Source organism: Aedes albopictus, chromosome 2 (assembly GCF_035046485.1).
Source record: "Aedes albopictus strain Foshan chromosome 2, AalbF5, whole genome shotgun sequence".
Classification (NCBI taxonomy): domain Eukaryota; kingdom Metazoa; phylum Arthropoda; class Insecta; order Diptera; family Culicidae; genus Aedes; species Aedes albopictus.
In genome coordinates this window covers 333,072,686-333,093,703 of record NC_085137.1, presented here as the reverse complement: position 1 = coordinate 333,093,703, position 21,018 = coordinate 333,072,686, and the positions used below count along the sequence as shown (strand labels likewise).

General features: G+C 35.1%; 1 protein-coding gene across 2 annotated transcripts in view; it reads left to right on the top strand.

The window, feature by feature from the left end:
* The window catches only part of LOC115259196 (uncharacterized), a 242,305-nt gene that overhangs the window by 162,768 nt on the left and 58,519 nt on the right, over positions 1-21,018 (top strand). The window lies entirely within an intron of this gene.

Here is a 21,018-nt window from a genome sequence, read left to right as displayed (position 1 = left end):
ATGGAAGTATAATTCATGAGCATTATGAAGATGTCCCTGATATCCTGATGATTTAACATAAGATAGCAGCTGAAATTCAGGGGCCCCATTTATCAAAATTAAGAACTGAACGCATGTTACGTTCTTGAAGGGTTTCTGCGGGAATTCCTTTGGGCAAGAATATATTTTTCGATTTATCAGGCAGTTACTTCAAATACTTCTACAAAAATTCCTCTATGATTTACTTCAGAACTTTTTTCCGGGATTGCTTAAGAAAACTTTCTAAGCATTGGTTTACGAATACTTACAATGATTGCTTCAGGAACTCCTCCTGACATTTCTTCAAGAATTTCTTCAAACAATTATCAAGAAATCCTTCAGGAATTCCTTTGAGATTTTTTTGTAAGAATTTCTTCAAGAAGTCGTTCAGAAATACCATTTCGAAACCGTTCATAAAATCATTCACGGATTATATCATGAAACTTTTCAAGACATCCTTCAGATGGACCTCAAGGAATTTCTCCAAGAATGATTTTAGAGATTTCTTCAAGAAGGAATCTTGCAGTAGTTCCTCATGGAAAATATATTTGATGACTTTTTGAGATTTTTGAAGCAATACCCGAATGGATCCTTGGGAGATTTTCCAAAGAAATTTGAATGTATTCCCGAAGGAACTCTTGTAGAAATGTCTGTAGGATTTTTTGTAGAAATTTCTAAAAAAAAATCTTTAAGAATCGCCTAGATGAATTCTAAGATGTATTGGGTTGATTTTGGAGGTATATTTGATGATGTTCTGGAAGGATTACTACAGTACTATGAAGTAGTACTATAAGTACTAGGAGTACTACCCAAGGAACAATCACTCATTTATCCAACATTACAATGACATTTTTATTCCACATTTCATTGAATAACAGTTTAACATCATTTCATCACAGCTTGTAATCAGGCGTTGTTCAAACAAAAGTGGAGAAGTTATTCAGCATTCTTCTCTCCAAGCGCGATACAGGCTTTACAGCCGGAAGAAACCTGTGTTATATCTGCTTCTTATTAAACTTGTATTCAGCTATGATAACCTGCTGAAAATAAAAAAAAAACAAATTGACGTTCGAGATGCAATTATTATCCAATCATGTTTTTTGTCTTATCCATACACATTTGTAACACACCAGCTCTTCTAAAAATTCCCTCAACTTGGGATTTGAACTCGTGATCTGCCAATCACCCGCCGCATGCCTTGCTGTCTACGCCATCCTGGAACTGAGAAGTCGGTCGCTGAGAGCGAAACATCTTCATAAAGCCGCGAAAGATTAATATTCAGATTTATGGAAGGTTGGAAATATTCACCAAAAAAAAGTTGTAAAGATGACTGCAACTTTAAAATGGCTACGAATTAGCAAATGCTTCAAATATTTAGCATTGATGTACAACAAACATCAATACTGAAGAACTACTCTCTTATCATCACTTAAATCTGTTGTTCAATTGAAGAGTGATAATCGAACAAACAAATCATAAATCATTTTATATAGCTTACTGTTAAACCATTATTGAACGTATCCACAATAGCTGAAGTATTAAAAATCAAAAGCCTTTGTTCGACTTATATAAACTACAATAATCAGCTATTGAAAAATGTGGAACATAAGTTTTTTAACGTGTAGAAAACAGTTCATCTTCAGCTTATATCGAAGCTAGTAAGAACAAAGCGAACAAACAAAAATTGCTGACGTTTGTTGAGCTTGTAATTAAATCGTTGTTCACATAAGTGTCAAATGTTGCATTTTGGCTTATTTACAATGTAAATAACTTCATTTCAGTTTATTATTCAGCATTTGGTTTTCTTCAGCTAGATGTTATAAACCAGCAATAATTCGACATGCATGCTTATTTATGACTTTTAATTGTTCTTTGGGTATGAGTAATTACTTAAAGGATTCTTGAAAAAAATCTGTAAGCAAAGGGATTTTTGGAAGAACTAATTATGAAATGCCTAGATAATTTCTCAGGAAATCAATGACGTAAACCCCAAAGAATTCCAAATTCTTTGGTGCAAATAAAAAAAAAACAACCTTCAAAAGAATTTCCGCAGGAGGCCTTGGGTGAATTTCTGTAAGACCCCCTGAGGAAATTTGTGCAGGAATTCTTTAGGGATGAATGTGTCCATCCTTGTAGGGTTATCTGAAGAAAAACTTCGAGAAATCCATGAACGAATCTTTATACGTAACTTGAAAAACAAAATCCTTGTTGAAAAGATTAAATTTTTACTGGAATTTCTTAAAAGATTCTTGAACGAATTGTGAAAAAGGACTAAAAAACATTGCCTAAGGAATCTTTGAATGATTTTCTACAGAAATTATTAGAGGAATTTATGGGGAAATCCCTGCAGGTATGATTACTAAAGAAATGCTTGAACAAATTCTTAAAAAACCCTTGAAAGGACTTCCAAGAAAAATCGTATGGGGCAGTGCAAAATGAACCCTTGAAGAAGTTGCTAAAAAAATCTTGATGGAACTCCAAAGTATTCCTCTGAAAAAAATGTTGAAGAGAACATGTGGGAATCGTTTGTGGATATCTTTAAGAAACTCTTTATAGAGTTCTTGGGATTACATAATGCTGAGGAAAATCCTTCAAGGAATTGAAGAAGAAGTTTCCTAAGGAATCGCTGTTGCAACTTTCGCAAAAAATCTTCGAGGAATTTGTAAAGAAGTCCTTGAAGTATTTCCCAGATGAATCGTAAAAGATATCCAAGAAAGAGTTCTTGGAGATCCGCACTTGAGAAAAAATATTGATGAAATCGTTAGAAACATTTCGTTAGAAGTTTCGTTTAAGAAATCCGGACGAAACTGGTGTAATCGCTAAAGAAACCGATAAAGGTATCAATAGAAAAAAAAGCTGATAAAAACCTTGGATGAATTCCTAAAGAATTCATTGAGGAATTCCAGTAGAATCCCTTGGAGCAATTCCTGTGAGAATTTTTACATCATTTATTAAAATTTTTGAAGTATTTCTTCGGATTTTTTTAAATCTTTTTCAGTAATTAATTCGGAAACCCGTGTACAGATTCGTTAAGGAATATCTTTAAACATTAATTTGAAAATTAATTCGGCTATTGCTCTGAAAATTTCCTTTGACGATATATTTGATTAATTGTTGGGCATTTCCTTTGGAAACTTCTTCAACTACCCAAGCAACACACATGTTATATATTAGTTACGACAGCGCAAGTTTTGGTTGTATAGAAGTTTATTTGACGTTATTCCAACACAATGTCAAAATTACGTAAAATTAACTTCTATACAACCAAAACTTGCGCTGTCGTAACTCTTATATAACATGTGTGTTACTTGGGTAATTCTCAGAAATGCTACAAAAATGGCTTCCGATTTTTTTTTTCTACGAACTTCTTTAGATTTCTATTTCTACGAAAATTTTGTTGGGAATTCCGTCTGCAACTTTTCACTGACTTTTTTTTGACAATTCGTTTGAGAAAACCTCTGGTAATAACTTTCGGAATAACTTTAACACTTTTCTGGAAACTTCTATGCCAATCCCTACGGGAATTGATTGGGTAATTCATTTGGCGTTTTTTTGGTAATTTATTCGGCGAGTTTTCTGTGAATTACCTGAAAAAAACTATCAAATATCTTTTGGCGGTTTTTTTGGCAAATTCTTGGGAAATGCTTTGATTGGAGTTGATCCGAAAGTTCCTATAAGAGTATTCTTGGAATTTCCTCTGCAAATGTTTTTGAAAACTATTTCGGCATAACTCTTTTGGAAATTCTCGGCAATAATGTTCAAAGTTGAATTAGGTTATTATTTTTGAAAATATCTTTGACAGAACTTTTTGAACTTCTTTGGGTTTGGAAATTTATTACGGGATTCAGCAATTTCTCTAAAAGTTCTACCAGCAGTCCTTTTGCTCATATACCTGACAATTACTATTGTAATTCTTTCAATAGCACAGCGTAACAAAAATTAACTGGTCTCTCTCAAGAGCAAACTAAGGTGTCTCTGACAGATTTTGGGCCGCGGTTTTGTTAGGTACGATACAAACCACCCTCCGAAAATTGCATGCAAGTTTACATATTAAAATAAAATGCTTAAATCTTTCAAATTTGATTTGATAAAACGAAATATTTTGCGTGAGTCGTAAATTTGGATGTCAGTTGACCATTTTACCTTTTAATTGCTTAAACAAAATATTTCCATGCTTAACGGTTTGCAGTCAAAAAAGTCCAAAATTGCATATTTTGCCCTATACATTGAGGTATAGCTCAAAATTGTGACGTCCTGAAACAAATCTGAGCCTAGATTCGGATTTAGCGGCCAAAAACCTGTCAGAGACACATACAGGTACTTTGTAAATTAATTAGTCGATTCGTTTGTAAATTTAAGTGGCAACTTTTAAATACTTCTTTGGTAATTCCTCTGTAAATTTCTTCTGATAATTCTTTATTAAATTCCGTCTGTTATTACTTTTGATGTTCTATGAGATACATCTTTGCAAATTAAAAATAAATCCACGAATTTACAACGGAACGACCGAGAAAAATCTCAAGAGAATTACCTACCAAAAGAATTTCCAAAAAATTAAGATGATTACCAGAAGAGACCACAAACAATTTCCTAAAAATGTATGAAGAAATTTCTATAGAATTCCTAGGAGGAATTTCTGTGAGAATTGAAAGAATTCTTGTTTTTTTTTGGGTTTCTAAAGTATTCATTGGAGGAATTTATGAATCCTTGAATAGGCTTATTAGAGGAATTTATAAAAAAAAACTTGCAAAAACACTCAATGCATACCCTGGAGGAATTCCTGTGGAATTTCTTGTAGTTATTAAATAAATACATGAAGAAATCCTTGCATAAAAAGACCCCAAAAGATTTCTTGTATAAAATTATTTGTTAAATACCTGGAAAAATCAGTTTAGGAATGAATGAATGAAATCAATTGAAGAAACTCTAAGAGAATACTTGAATAAAATCTGAACGAATCTTCGGGCAAATCGCAAGAGAATTACTAAAGAAATCTCTGGAAAAATCCTGAAGGAATTTTGGGGACAATTTCTAAAGGCTGCCTTATAGGAAATCCTTTAGAATTTTGAATAACCTTAGAACATTTCCTAAATCCTTGGAGAGACTTCTGGAGAAGTTAATTGTTTTGATAAGATAGGATATCTGTTTCTTTACTATTTAGTCATTTACGCTGCCATTTTTATCCCACTCAAAACAATGGAATGAAGCGTTTCTGTTCTGTTTCTTATGTTTGTATATTTGTTAGAAGTGGATTATATAAAAAATAACGTAATAATTCTGGAGGAATCAATCATAAATTCTGGAGAAATAGATTTATTTTGAAAAGTGCCCAGAGGAATACTAGGGTAAGTGCTCCAATTATGGCTATAGTACCAATTATTCGCCATAGTCGATTTTCACCCTTTAACGATGTAAATCAACAAGAAAAAAAAATATGGACAACAGATCACGTTCACAAAATTTGGTTGCACTCATTTAAACTCCACATTTTGCTCAAATTATGGTAGGAATAAATCATTTTCCATAAAATTTCGGCTTCCTTGCACCCTTTTTCGCCATAGTGTACTAGTTATGGCTAATTTCATAAGGAATGCATGCAAATAGTGCGAAAAGGAACCGAAGTTAACAAATGTAGCCATAACTGGTACAGGGTTCCTATCATTGGCACACGCTTTAACAAATACTAAAAGTAGTTTTGGCTCAGTTTCTATATTTTTCCTGTAAAGTATGCTAGCTCAGCTATCTTTTAACATATTGGTGACATTCGTTGGTCTTCTTGTTATTTTTAAAGTTTTGCTTAGATAGTGCCATAATTGGTATACTTACCCTAGCAAAAATTCCTGAAGGAAGTCTTGAGAAAACTCCTAGAGTTGATGGATATTGAAAAATTCGTTAGAGGAAGTCCAGAAGGATTTTTCGGAAGAATTCCTAGAGAACTCCTACAGAAGTCCATCTAAAAATTTAATTTAATTAATTTAATTTCATTAATTCAATTTCTTCAGTAGGAATCCTTGGAGATTTTGTTTAATTAATGGAGAATCCTATGATGAATCTCTTAGTAAAACCATAGAGAAACTTCTTGAAGAATCCTTGAAGATTTTTTTTTGGAAAAGGGAATTTTTGGTGGGATTTCTGAAGTAATCTTAGGAAGTAATTCTTAAGAAATCTTTAAAAGGACACTAAGATAAGTGATGAATGCTTGAGGAAATTCCAAGTTTAATTATTGGAGAAATATCTAAAAGAGTTATTTGAGGGAAGAATTGAGAAATACTTGAAGAATCTATGGAAAATCACCAAAGGAATATTAACCCACGAGCGATCGCGCTGTTGTATTTTGTACAACACGTTGAAAAAATCTCGCTTTTTGTACACAGCATAAGCGTGGTGCTGACGCAGGTAGTCAACCGCGCGAGTTACGGAAGGTTAAGAGGATTCTCTGAAAGAAACGGAAGAATGTTTAAAGAAACCCTAGAAGGGCTTCTCTTCCTCTGAGGGAATCCCGATGTTTCTTGGAAGAACATCTGGTTCTAAATGAATCATTGATGATTTTTTGTAGTATTTTTGCTGGAATTTTGAAAGAATTCTTTAGATGATCTTCTAGATGAATCCTCAGAATATTTTTTTTTTCTTTTTTTTTATTATGGAGGTTTTAAACCATCTGGTTCATTCGCCTCTGAGAGAGAGAATATAATTGATAGTGTCGTGGCACAGTTCTCCCACAAATCTCGTTTCAACATTTCTCGGACTTCATCATAAAACAATATAACTTTCCGTCATAAATTAAACACTTTCTCAGCGTGACACAAAAAACCCGAAACCTCCATCCAAATTCTTTGCCTACCAAAACATGCAGTCAGTAACGAAACCTTTTCCTTGTTTCCATAACCTTCTTAAAGTGCTTCCATATGCGCGCAATAAATTACACGCATATGCAAGACCGAGTAGTCGCGTTGTGAAGATATATCTCTGTATCCGAAGTCCGACATGCCTCATGGCTGACCGTGACGAGAGATAAGTGATTAAAGTGCGCCTTCGTATAAAATCCATGCGACAGAAGTGCAAACGTCGTCCAAAAATAATAACCGTCAAAGTGCAGCTTAAGCTATGGGAAACGAATCGTCAACCCCGAAACCGGTGACTCACGAGCAGATCGTGAGTATCATCAACGCCAGCAACGTAAAAGAAAAAGTGCATAGTGAAAAAACCGCCAAATCGGTAGAATTAATCGCATACATTCTACTAACGGTGATATGTGTAGCCACCTTGTTCCTAGTGTATCGACTCATCGTCAAGTACGAGCGAATCAAAAATCAAAGGGTCGTTGATCGGGCAATAAGCCTAAATAACGTCACCACATCTACGGCACCAGCGCATTAATCGAAGAACAAGAACAGACAGTGGACAAAAGTACGCGAACATTTAGACGCTAAACATAGAGGGAGTCAAATTAGTGAAGAGTGAAGAAGAACGATTTAAGTGAACTGACAACATAAGACGAAATGAGTGAAAAGATGAAGACCTGGCTAAGCGTAGCAATTTTGCTAACATCATTAATAGTGGGATACCTTCTGTGGGTATTCCTAAAGGAAGAATTTAGTGACATTTACCTCTTACGATGTTGAACATTTACACACCAGAACCCGAACATAGTGCAATGCGTGTGTGTCAAACCGCTCGAGAAGCATCGGAAAGGTAGCATTGACCAAGAGCAGACTTATGCCGATGTCAGCTGAAACCGCCGCTCTTCCAGAACCAGCACATGCAGCGAAACAACAGGTGGCGATGGACACTGGCAGTAAACGATAAGTAGAACAAATCTTTATAAATCTCCTAATGTTATGCCGAAAAGGGCCATTATCGAAAAAGTAGGAATTCTACTAAAAATAGAACAGCATTTTAGAAAATCTATAAATCAAAATATTTCCAGTAATACTCTTGACGCACATTTTAATAAGGCTATCATTTTATTCGCTGAAATAGATGAGCTTCTTTTAGAAAACCAAGACGAAATTCCAGATAAAGAATTTTTTACTTTTACTAGACAATCAAGAAACGCAATAGAATATATTAAAGAAAGTGTCCGAGTTAGGAAAGTAACCAAAATTAATAATTTAAAACAAGTGGAAATGGCCACCGAAAATCCTTTTGATGCCAAGCTAGCTGCATCGGTCTTGATGCCATTCGACGGCGATGCCGAAAAACTTTCCGCTTTCATTGACGGTGTAAAATTTTTGAAAAAGGTGTATACCCAAGCACAACACGGAACGTTAAAGCTATTCCTTTTAACGAGAATTTCAGGTAAAGCCCGAGATGCATTACCTAACAATATCCAAGGGACTACTATTGATGCGATGATTGATCTCATCAAATCTGCCTGTGAAAGTAAAACTACTGCAGAACAGATATTGGCAAAAATTAAATCAGTCAAACGCGGATTGTCAAAACAACAATATTGTCAAGAAGTGGAAATTCTTTGCAATAAGCTTACCAATATTTACGTGAGAGAGAATGTTCCTCACGCGACCGCTAAAAAGTTAGCCACCAAAGCAGGTTTGGAAACTTTGATTAACAGTACATCTAACGAGACAGAAAAAATAATACTGCAAGCAGGAACATTTTCGACAATCGAAGAGGCAATCCAGAAAGTAAATGAGCTACCGGATAGTGTCGAGTCCAGTAACAGCATGAATCGTGTATTCCACGTAAATTCAAAAAGAATCATGCAAAAACGACAAACTCAGAACCGAGGGAACTATAATGTTGCTCCTCGTGGTTCCCATCAAAGTAATCAGCGTTACGGATCATACCCGATACGTTTTAATAACAATCAAAGTAGACCGTTCCCAAATAACAACAACTACCGTTACCGAACAGACAACCGTGGTCATGCACGCGGTTATCCGCGACAATTTAACAGAATATATTTTGCTGACAATCAATCGAGCTCACCAATGCAAAACGTTTTTCCCAATCCGCCCCCGGGCGTGCAAAGCCAAGGTCAGCATTTCGCAAACGCTAATACAGTACAACCACCGAATATGACTCAACCAAATCAACCTTTTTTGGAACAGTAGGGCAGTATACACAATCAATGTAGCTGCCTCCAATTTCATTAATGTGCCAATTAGCGTATCTAATAAAAACTGTTCGTTCCTGGTAGATTCAGGAGCAGACATTTCATTATTGAAAACACGATGTATCTCACGTCCAATATCAATTAATCAAAATAATACTTGCGTTTTACGCGGAATAACACCCGGTGAAGCTACTTGCAGAGGAACAATCAATTGTTTTTCTTATATACAAAATACAGCTGTGAATAGCCTGTTTCATCTGATAGAAGACGATTTCCCGATACCAACTGACGGTATACTGGGAAGAGATTTCCTTACTACATACCGATGTGAAATAAATTACGATACGTGGATTTTAGCAGCATACGTAAATAACATCCGACTTGAAATCCCAATTTGCAATAATCTAAATGGGTCTGCGTGGATACCAGCTAGATCTGAAGTATTTAGATTGATAAACAATTTTAATGTTCATGGAGATGTCATAATTAATTCCGCTGAGCTTGCACCAGGCGTGTTTTGTGCCAACGCCATTGTGAATAGTTCCGCACCTTATGCTAAAATTATAAACACTAATGAATATCCTGTGCAACTTGCAAATTTTAATTTAAAAACTTCCAATCTTAACGACTTTTACATAGCTAAAATTGACTGTAATAATACAGATAGAATCGAAAAATTGAATGCAGAACTAAATTTTAACGATATACCTGCATCCGCCAAACAATCTTTACAACAATTATGTCACGAATACAATGATATATTTAGTTTAAAGGATGATTTATTAACGTGTAACAATTTTTATCAACAAAAAATTAGCCTAAAAGATAAATCACCGGTATACATTAAAAACTACCGGAATGCACAGTGTCACAAGGAAGAAATCTGTCGTCAAGTAGATAATTTAATTGCAAACGATATAATTGAACCTTCGGTGTCTAGTTACAACTCACCATTATTACTTGTTCCCAAGAAGTCAACTACTTCCGAAAAGAAATGGAGATTAGTAGTTGATTTTCGTCAATTGAACAAAAAATTGCTTGCGGATAAATTTCCTCTTCCAAGGATTGACGATATTCTCGATCAACTTGGCAGAGCCAAATATTTTTCGACGCTTGATCTCATGTCAGGTTTTCACCAGATTGAGATCGAGAAAAATTCCAGAGAGTTCACCGCGTTCTCGTTGCAGGAACGTGGACATTTTCAGTATAAAAGATTGCCGTTTGGACTAAATATAAGCCCAAACAGTTTCCAACGAATGATGTCAATAGCACTCAGTGGCTTGAGTCCCGAGTGTGCATTCTTGTACATTGACGATGTTATTGTCGTAGGTTGTTCAATTGAACACCATCTGAAAAACTTGAGGAATGTTTTCGAATGTTTCAGGCAAAGAAACCTGAAACTGAACCCTTCAAAATGTAATTTTTTCAAAGCAGAAGTTACATTTCTAGGTCATAAAATCACTGATAAAGGTATCTTGCCTGATAATTCAAAATTTGATGTAATAAAAAATTACCCACAACCTCAAAACGCAGACCAAGTTCGAAGTTTTGTAGCCATGTGTAATTATTACAGGAGATTTATTCCTGGTTTTGCAAATATTTGTTGTCCTTTGAACAAATTATTAAGAAAAAATACAGTTTTTGTGTGGTCAGAACAATGCAAGTCCGCCTTTGAAACATTAAAGACTATGCTACTTTCACCACAAATATTACAGTATCCAGATTATCAAAAACCATTTATATTGACTACAGACGCATCAGATTTCGCTTGCGGGGCAGTTTTGTCCCAAATGCATGGAAGCAATGATCTACCTGTTTCTTTCGCCAGTCGCGCGTTTACAAAAGGCGAAGCAAATAAGCACATCATTGAGAAAGAATTAGCCGCTATTCACTGGGCTATCATGCATTATCAACCCTACTTATTAGGTCGTAAATTTTTGGTGCGTACTGATCACCGACCGTTAGTTTACCTCTTTGGAATGAAGAACCCTTCTTCAAAGTTGACGCGAATGAGGATTGATCTCGAAGAATTCGACTTTGAAGTAGAGTTCGTCCCAGGTAAAAGTAACGTTGTGGCTGACGCATTGTCTAGAATTAATATTACATCAGATAAATTAAAGTCAATTAACATTTTACAAGTACAGACCAGGTCAAGGCTACGCAAACCTTGTTTAGTCAACAATAACATACAAAGCAGAGTACCGGAGCCTGATCAACTCCACGTGTATGAAGCAGTTAGCAATGAACAAATACATAAACAAAAAAAATTGCAATTTTCATTACATCAAAATAAAAATAAATCAACTATGGCAATTCTTCTCGAAAAAAATTTCAAAACGAGTCTAACTCTAGCGTTAGGTCTCACAATTAACAATGTTAACTTGCCAGAAATATTTAAGCTGATTGAAAAGGGTACCCTACAATTAATGAAACAAAATAAAATCGAAAATGAGTGTATTGCTATTTCGACTAGCGATACCATATTTAATTATATAAGTATCAATGATTTCAAAACAATAGGAAATCAAGTTTTGAAAAATATTAAAATTATCATTTATCATCCTCCTAGAAAAATAAACAACCCAAACGAAATTCAAGCTATTTTACAACATTACCATAGTACACCAATCGGAGGTCATGTTGGTATTAACCGATTGTACAAAAAATTGAAAAATTTATATATTTGGTCAAATATGAAATATTTAGTTACTAAATATGTCAAATCCTGCGAAATTTGTAAAAGGAACAAACATTTTTCGTCGGTTCAAAGTAAAATGATAAAAACTTCAACTCCATGCAAATCATTCGACATAGTTGCAATAGATACGATTGGACCATTCACAATGAGTAGCAAAGGAAACAGATACGCAGTTACTATACAATGCGATCTGAGTAAATACGTCATAGCTATACCTGTTCCGGATAAATCAGCTGACACGATTGCCAGAGCAGTAGTGGAAGGATGTATTTTGATATACGGACCAATGAAAGCAATTCGAACAGATCAAGGTACAGAGTACAAAGGTATCTTTGAATCAGTTTGTAAACTGCTCAATATCGATCGCATTCTAGCAACAGCATATCACCCACAAACTTTGGGAGCGTTGGAAAGGAATCACAGATGTTTAAACGAATATCTGAGAATCTTTGTCAACGATCTTAAAGATAATTGGGATGAATGGTTATCTTTTTACTGCTTTAGTTATAATACTACTCCCAACTCGGAACACAATTACAGCCCTTTTGAAATAGTATTTGGAAAGCCCGTAAATACATTTGATCAGATAAATCTAGACCAAATCACTCCTATTTATAACCACGACTCATACGTAAATGAAATAAGATATAAACTACAGTTTATACACAATGAAATCCTAAGAAAAATCGAGAATGTCAAACTATCAAGAACAGAAGAAGCAAATAAAGATGTAACACCAACAAAATTGAGCATTGGAGATAAAGTGTATTTAAAATTGGAAAATAGAAGAAAATTAGATATTGTACAAGATGGTCCCTATATAATAATAGATCTAGATGAATCAAATGCTACTATAAAACATCAAACAACTGCTAATATTTTGAAAGTCCATCGAACAAGATTAATTAAGCAAAAATCCTGAAAAATCAAGAATAACAGAATGCTAAAACGACCGCATAAAGCCTATAATTTGTCTCAAAATTTAGAATGGTTACACCATTCTTCCTAAGGAGGGAGGTGTCGTGGCACAGTTCTCCCACAAATCTCGTTTCAACATTTCTCGGACTTCATCATAAAACAATATAACTTTCCGTCATAAATTAAACACTTTCTCAGCGTGACACAAAAAACCCGAAACCTCCATCCAAATTCTTTGCCTACCAAAACATGCAGTCAGTAACGAAACCTTTTCCTTGTTTCCATAACCTTCTTAAAGTGCTTCCATATGCGCGCAATAAATTACACGCATATGCAAGACCGAGTAGTCGCGTTGTGAAGATATATCTCTGTATCCGAAGTCCGACATGCCTCAATAGATTCTTGAACTAATATTTCGAGAAATACTCGATGAAGCCTTTGCAAGAATCTTTTGAATTACTCTGTAGTATTTTGAAAACATTCCTGCTGCATGTCTGAGGTGAACCAGCCAAGGGACTGAAAGCCTCATTAATAAGGCTAATTATAATAATATCATTCCTGAAGGAGTGTTTTTAGAGGAATACTGAATAATATCCTTGCATTTACAACTTAAAAGTTTCTTGAATACAAATTATTCTTCAAGAAAAATTTCTTAAAGAAAAAAGTAAAGCAATCTTTGAAAGCGTTTATAAATGATTATTTGGTGCAATTTCTAAATAAATTGTTAAAATATTTTCAGCATAATTCTTATAAAAAAATCTCGCACTCCCGAAAAAAATCGTAAAGGAAAACAGAAAATAAGATAAGAAAGATAAGTTTTAACCTTCCGTTGGCCATCACTGCCAGCATCACTAGAATATTGAGTACAAAAAGTGAGATTTTTTTTAAAGTTTTGTACAAAATATAACAGTGAGATTATTCGACAGTTAAATGTATAGATTTATCATTGTAAAATATGTACATATTATGTAATTTTCATGGGGGCCTACCAATTTGCTTCCGCCCCGGGCCCCCAAATTCCTAGCTACGCCACTGGTTTTGCTTGACATATAAAGACGCAGTATAAGTCGAAGAATGAAGTTATCTGGCAGATAAGTTTTTTAATGAGTTCAACTTAATTTTCCCTGCTGATTAAAATTTTCGTAGAATGAAGAACATTGTTGATCGAGAAATATTTCGTAATGAGCGGCATAACCACGATGCCGAACACCATTATTGGGTTGAGTAATGTTAAGCATCTTTAGCATTTTTTATTTAATGAGTTTTCAATGTAACTTTTGCGATAGGTACATATCGTGATGCGAACTCCCAACAAACAATGGAAACAAATCGCAAATAAGTCACAAACCAAAATGCTACAAACAACTTTCTTCTACCCGACCGGTGCTCGAAGAAAAGTTTTCGAACTTCTCGAAGGTAATCCCTTTACTGACTCTCGTGTTTGCTCCTGCTACACACTTCAGCCAGCCCCAGCCAAACATACGTAAATTATGTGCATTGTACGCACACCCGTTCATCAATCGATTCAAATATTTAAATAACAGCTGATTAATTAATGCACTCTTGGAAAATGCAAGCTTTTTCAAGAGTTTGACATTCGTTCAGTACTGCCTCCCAGTGACAGGTGGGCCAAACAGTACCTATTTGCTATAGACGATGATTTCTTCATAACTATGTTTTGAATCGTTAAAAAAGTGTGACATCTGTTTGTCTATGGTTCTGCCTTCGCATGTGCCACATCACCGGTTTGACTTTGAGACATAAGAATTTAAAGATTGCGCTCAAGATTCGCACGAGTACGAAATTAAATCGGAAATTAAAATTCTATCTGCTTTGCAAGAGCACTGGTTGGCTACCTACCCGACTAGATGGACATTACAAAATTATAACAAGCTGTGTTATTTTGTTACAATAAATTTTTATAACAAGGGTTGTTATAAAACATGTACCGTTAGTAGTTAAAATAACAGAAATTCTAACAAAGTTGCCATATGAAAAGAACAAAAATGTAATAACTTTTGTTATGATCCCAACAAAAATATTATAAAACTTGTTCCATGAAATATGGTAGAATTTAACAAAATTATAACAAATTGTGTTATAATTCCTTGGCAACCTTTTAGGGTAAAAACTAAATATTTATACTCATTTTTGGGTAAATATTTTTAAGTGTGTTATTCTATTTTTAGAAAAAGTAGGTGACATAAAAAAAGTTTCCAGTACGTTATAAAATTTTTGGATCCGAACGGGATTTGAACCAAGACACCTACCATCGGTAGAAATCTGGCGCCTCTGCCAATGAGACCAACACGGCTCTTGAAGAGAGCGATGATAGAAGCTTTACTGGTTCTACGTATTGCCAGTGTCCTCATTCAAATCCTTGTTTGTCAGACGCACAAGAGCGGGGTAGTAGTATGACGACACATGGAGCTCGTTGACGTATAATAAACTTGATTTGTCGTTAATGATTTTGTTTCAATCTATCACAATTATATCATATGCAGATATGATAACAGCTGTAGATATAATTTTGTTATATTCCACATTTTTTTTTATTTTAAGAAATGAAATGGAATCTATCACATAAGGGGTATATCGTCACGTTTGGAGAAGGCAGAGAGGATTGAAAATTTCCAATTTTAGCGTGACGTACTTAATAGATGTTCCCTAAGGTCGAAGCAAAATAGGTAAATAAACAAATTCCATGTTATAATTATTTTGTTCCACTTTTGCTTTCTCTATGTTCAATAACATTCACTACTTGGTATACTTTTTGGCGAAATTAGAACAGCAGTACTGTTTTGTTATTTATTGTAATCGTTTGTTGTCTTCAACTTGAGGGTTTTATCAGCCAAATTGCCTGAAACTTGCTCACGCAGTGCCAAAACGTACTCTATGAAAGCAGCTGTTTTGTTGGTGAGGATTCTTATTCGATTGGCACATCATCCGGGAACTTTTCCGGCTTAGGATTAGAGTGCAATGAAAGAACCTCAAAAAATAGAAAAAGGATAGCTGTGAAGTATTTGATTTCCAGCTATATTCAAGCTTACAGTTTGTATTGATAATAATGTTTACATCCGACAGGCCATGGTGATATTCCAACAGATTTTTTTTATTACACCTTCTATCTGTAATGATATCGTATAACGATAGTAACTTCAAAGCACTGCTGGTTTGGGAAGAATTTGGCAGATTATAACTAAATAATAACAAGTTCTGTTACATTTATTTTTTGAAACAAATATGACGCCGTTCCACAAATTACGCGTCGCTCAAGGGAGAGGGGAAGTACAACTAAGCGTTACGGTCCATACAGGACTTTCATTCAAAAAAGGGTAACGCATAGTGTTTTATTTTGCCGATTTCGTGACATGAAGAGTTGAATGATCAATCCACCTATAAGTGAGATGAAAAAAAAATATTTTTTCAAAAAATGCAGGTAGACGATGTCTTCGGCAAAGTTGTGAAAATACAATTTTAAACAACTTTGTCAGAGACGTTATACTGCTTAATCTCATACTTTACGAGATATATTGCGTTGTATGTGCATGACCCCTAGAAATCATATATTTTATCATAACTTTTTAACGGGATTTTGTACATTTTTTTGCGTCTTCTACATAATTGTTTGGAATGTGAAAATACATGTTTTTGCCGAACATAAAAAAAACGCTAGTTTATAAAATCACAAAGTTATTTACAAATTACTAATTTTTATAGGGTAATTTTGAACTCATCTAACTTCTTTCGGCGCAAAATTGCGCAGAGAACCGTTTCGAATAATGAAACAGTTATATTTCTACTATATGAAAATGGCTTAAACTTTTATATATAAGTGTATCCTTTATGGGTTATGGTAGAAAAACAAACAATTATCAAATATTGAAATTATTTATTAACTTCTTCATTCAACGAGATAGAATATCGTAATGTTCAGCAAAATTGTGTATTTTTATATGTTCAACAACTTTGCGGAACATGCAAATAATGTAAAAATTCTGGATTAAAAGTTATAATAAAAATAAATTTCTAAGTGATTTATTAAAATGTTCATTTTTTATAAATCTTTAAAATATTCATAGCGTTTTACCTAGACTTTCTACATTTTTTTCTCGTTCTAAAAAGTTGTTAAGCATACAAAAATACGCAATTTTGCTGAACATTGCGACATTCTATCTCGTTAAATTAAGAAGTTATTATATAGTTTCAATATTTGATATTTGTTTGATTGTTTACCATAACACATAAAGGATACACTTGCATACAAAAGTTTAAGCCATTTTCATATAGTAGAAATATAGTTGTTTCATTATTCGCAACGATTCTTTAGATGTTATACGAGTTCAAAGTTACCCTATAAAAATCAGAAATTTGCAAATAACTTAGTTATTTCAAAAGCTAGCGTTTTTTGATGTTCAGCAAAAAATGTATATAAATAGCTTTGTAGAAGACGCAAAAAATGTACAAAATCCCGTTAAAAAGTTATGTCGAAATATATGTTTTCCAGGGATCATGCACATACAACGCAATATACCTCGTAAAGTTGTTACGGGTATAAATATTTGTTACAATTATAAGACAGAATAATTTTTTAATGTGTTATAAGATTATTATTCGTTCGTTCTTTGTGTTGTATGTTTCATTTTAACTTATATATATTCCCATACTTTTAATGCACATTTATAGGGTTCTGGAAAAATAGAGGCCCATGAAATGCAATCCCACTTTGATTGCCGACTTTCAGGCTATTTCGGGCAGCGGTCAAGTACTAGAGATGTAAACCTTCCCCTGCCACGGACTTCAAGTTGTTAAGCTCAAGTATCGAACCCTGAAACGGGATGCCCGATTAGGATTAGTTTTCCTAGACAAAACCAAGCTATGAACACAGCAACAAATGATGTGAACTAAAAGGCAAAATGCCAACTAAAATACAATTTCAGGATGACTGATGGACCCAAACTAATCAATGAAACCTCATCATCCTGTGATCGGAAGGAGTTATCCATCTGGATAACAGGGCACATTTATGTTATGTGTTGTGCTACGTCAATTTGTGATGTCTGTATATTGTGCATTTGTAAGGTTCTATGTATGCCGTGAAGTGTTAATGGTTTGTAATAATTAATTTCTTTTATTTTTGTAACAAAGTATGAAATTTTGCTTTATAACGTCTTTGACAAAGTCATTCATAATTGCATTTTGCACCACTTTGCCAATAACATCAAACGTCTATCTGCATTTTTTGAAAAAATATTTTTTTCATCTCACTCATAGGTGAATTGATCATCTAACTCTTCATGTCACAAGATGCGCCTTGTCTTATGTAGAAACTTATCCGAAGAAACTATATATATCTCAAAAATCAGCGGTTGAAATGTTATTAAAAAAAAGCGCAGGAAATCGGCAAAATAAAACACTGTGTAACGGAAGAGAAGGTGATGTTCAAACATGACGATTTTCGCGTTGCGTTCTAAATGAATGCTATAAGTTTTGTTTTATGGCGTTTGGCTCGAGTGGTTAATATTACAAAAATGATAAACTATTTCACGTCAATACTGAATATCTAACAAATTTTGAAATTATTTTGTTACAAAAAAATGTAGCAAATGCTACAATAAATGTGTTACGAAATTATGTTATAGGTAATTATTTTAATATGCATAATGTAGCAAATGCTGTTATATATCTGTTTGAATAAATAATACAATTTTTATTATAGTTTTGTTTTTAAAATAATAACAAATTTTGTAACAATTTTGTTATGTTTATTCACCTATAACAATCCTTACAACAAAATTATATCGAATTCTGTTATTTCTAACAAGAGTTGTAATAATTTTGTTATAATCTTGTTAGGAGCTTCTGGTCGGGTACGTACAAAGCAGCGATTAAAATATTTATGCTGATTCCGGTTGAAAGAAAATAAATACTGCCAAAGTTGCGATGGATTGGAATTTACGAAGCTGCTGAAGAGTCAGATGGGTGACATACTCTAGAATTCTTTGACTCCTAACTCGCCCTTTACTGTGCAGCTGTAGGCTTAGAATGGCACTACGGACAAGATGCGGATGACCTGCTCCGGGGGCAAGAGTCTACCAAACAGGGTAACCCCAATTCAAAGTTTCGAGCGATCCGTGCCAAGGAATCAGTGATCGAGAGGATGAAAAAGTTGAACTATCGTTAGCGGAGCCTATGAGGCACCAAGACACCGCTTACAGTAACCGCGTTAATGTAGGGCTCTAGCGTAGTGGACCTCTTTGTTCATGCAACTAACCAAAAACCAAGTACTAACGGTTGTCAAGAGGGTTAAACCCTTCGCTAGAAGTGGGATAACTAGGACTCCTTTAAGGAGAGTGGAGACAGGATAATGCAGCTGCGCACGTTGTACCAGCAAAGGGAAGCTTGTCGGGGAAAGGTCATGGACGGAGCGTGGTTGATGAAGACCATCAAAAAGAATAGAGATGGGCCTCCTGTAATGGAAATGGCTGCGCAGCTGCTTGACTCCATCATTGACTTTGCGCCCCCCAAAACTTTAGTGAATTCAGGTTTTGATAAGACTTCGTAAGTCAATGATAGCGACCAAGCAGGACCATGATAAACTCATGGCAACTGTGGCAGCGGTAGAGCCCGTGAAGTTGAAGGTGCCGAAGTATACCCAGACGGAGACCATTTACATTCACGGGTAACCGTAAGAGTACGCCGAACGCGATTGCTTATAAGCATATATATGACGATCAGAAGCGGTTCATGGCAAACAAGTCCATTAAAATAGGAAAGCTGAAGGTTAGCGTGTGACCTTGCACGAGCCACCTTGCACGATGTGTCTGGAACCAGGACACAAAACAAGGTCTTCTTCTGGAGCTCTAGGAGGATGGCTTTCCAGTCTTGACCAAAATAAAAAAAAAATACAGCTATTTTATCTTGCCCGACGTTTCGGTCCGTTTGTGACCTTCTTCTGGGACTCAAATTTCCCAGATTTTGAGTGGTTCTGTGGAACGTGTAAATGTCGGTAGTTTTCCTCGCTAACCGTGGAAAAGCTCTTGTTTAAGCTGAGCTGGAATCTAGTACCCGACACTTGATCTAGCACCATTGCTGTTTGACTCTTCTGTAGCTTCTATGTGTTTCTGCGGGGGTCGACCAAGCAGTTCAAACAGTTTCAGGAATGTATGACGATCGTGCTGACTTGGCAAAGGCCAGTTGTAATAGCAGGTGGCTTCAGTGCCTGTGCCATAAAATGGGAAAGCCGTTCTACGAAGCAGCGGGGTCAGATCCTGCTAGAGACACTGACCATGCTAGATGTGGATCTGCCGAATGTTGGTTCCAAAAGTACCTTTAGTTGGAACGGCGCGGAATAGATTATTGACCTTAACTTTTGTAATCCTGGCCTAGCCGGCTGAACGGGCTCGTTTAAAAGTTAACCATCAATGTTAAATTCTTTTCCCGATCAGCCTAGATAGCTGTGTAGTGTCGGTAGCGGTTGTCTCAATTGGCTAAGAATAACACTACGGACCACCTGTTCCGGGGGTAGAAGTCCACTAAACAGGGAACCCCAATCCAAGGTGTCAGGCGACCCGTGCTGATGGATGAATGATTGAGGGGGTTTAAAATATGCTCGATCTTTAACGGAGCCCGTAACGTAGGTAGATCGCCTTTATGTGTTGCGTTACGGTTCAAGATCTACCAAACCGAACCCTAGTGACATCCGGTTTGTCAAGTTGGGGTAATGTATTTTGGTAATAAGGATTCATGGTACAAAGTCCTTGTTACTGGTGACAGTTTCTTAAATTGCATTTATTCTGCCTTGCTGATAGTTAAAGAATCGGACTTTGCCCACCCGAGACTACACTTGATGTTAGGAAAACAAACATGCTTTACGTATCTAATTGCGTACTAACCTATCAAGGACTGTTAAGTTCTGGTAATTCAAGGACTCACGTGCATTCTTATTGCAGAATACATTCTCTAATTTGACAGAGTTTTGCAACTAGCCTAAAGTCCCGGGTTTTTCTATGTTGTCCTGGGACTAAACTAGAAGCAAGACATGGATAGGGCTAGAGCAGAGCGTTCATGATTAACCCTCTAATACCCAAATTTTTGATTTTGATCTAAATATCATTTTTCGTCATCTAAAATCGATTTAAACATGTTTTGGAAGATGATTCTTTTTAATTCTCGATTTCGTGAATTTCAGTTTTTGATTTTTCTAATTTTTATTTTTGAACAATCTCACACTTTTATATTTTTCCTGGCAGCCAATTTGGGGAACGGATTTTTTGAGATGAAAACATTTTGAGATTTTATGATTATT